Raw genomic sequence first — 844 nt, forward strand, 5'->3', positions numbered from 1 at the left:
GTTTTAAAGACTTAAAATGCTGCTTATTAGGAGGCAAAGGGCATTGCATGGAGCCCAGATTCAGGGTCCTCAGACCCAGACACAAGCTGAAAGCTCCAATGCCCAAGTTCTAGTTCTTGACTCATCAAGTGGCTCAAGGCAAATCTCTTGACTTCCCAGAACATCCATTTCTCCTACGGTATAAAATTCGTATAAAAGCCCATATTTTTCACCCACATGGCAACAAGGTCATTGTGAGGGTTGAATAAAATAATATCTAAAATAAATTCTAATAGAAATGTTTTTTTTAAAAGTTAAGCTATCAATCATCCAGAAGAAAATGCCAAAAAATATTTTTTAAATCATGGAGTGAGAATTTTTAAGCATAACATGAAGTCTAGAATTACAAAGAAAAACCCAGACATATTTGCCCACGTCAGAATTTAAACTTCTATAGAACAAAAATAAATAAAATATAGTGCAAAATTAAAAACGGAGGAGGAGAAAATCCGCAACAAGCATCCCAGCAATTACTTTTTTAAAAAGAACTCTTATAATCCATAAGGAAAGCAGCAGAAATCCAACAGAAAAAAGATGGAGGAAAAAACATAAACAGGCCATTTCAGAAGTATAAAAATGGCCTCTAATAATCAAAGACCTATAAATTAAAACTGTGAAGTGCTATTTTCCCCTTGTTCATTTGTCAAAACAACTTTTTAGAGGTTAATAACTTTCAACATCAGGGAAGCCAGGGGATTCCTGCTGCAAATTCCTGCAGCAGCTTTGGAGAGCAATTGGCAATAGCTATCAAACTAGTCATTGGGCAAACCCTGCAATCCAGCAATGACACTTGAGGGAATTTATT

This window comes from Otolemur garnettii, unplaced genomic scaffold, assembly GCF_000181295.1.
Source record: "Otolemur garnettii isolate 467f Iridium unplaced genomic scaffold, OtoGar3 scaffold00038, whole genome shotgun sequence".
In the NCBI taxonomy this organism is placed as follows: Eukaryota; Metazoa; Chordata; class Mammalia; order Primates; family Galagidae; genus Otolemur; species Otolemur garnettii.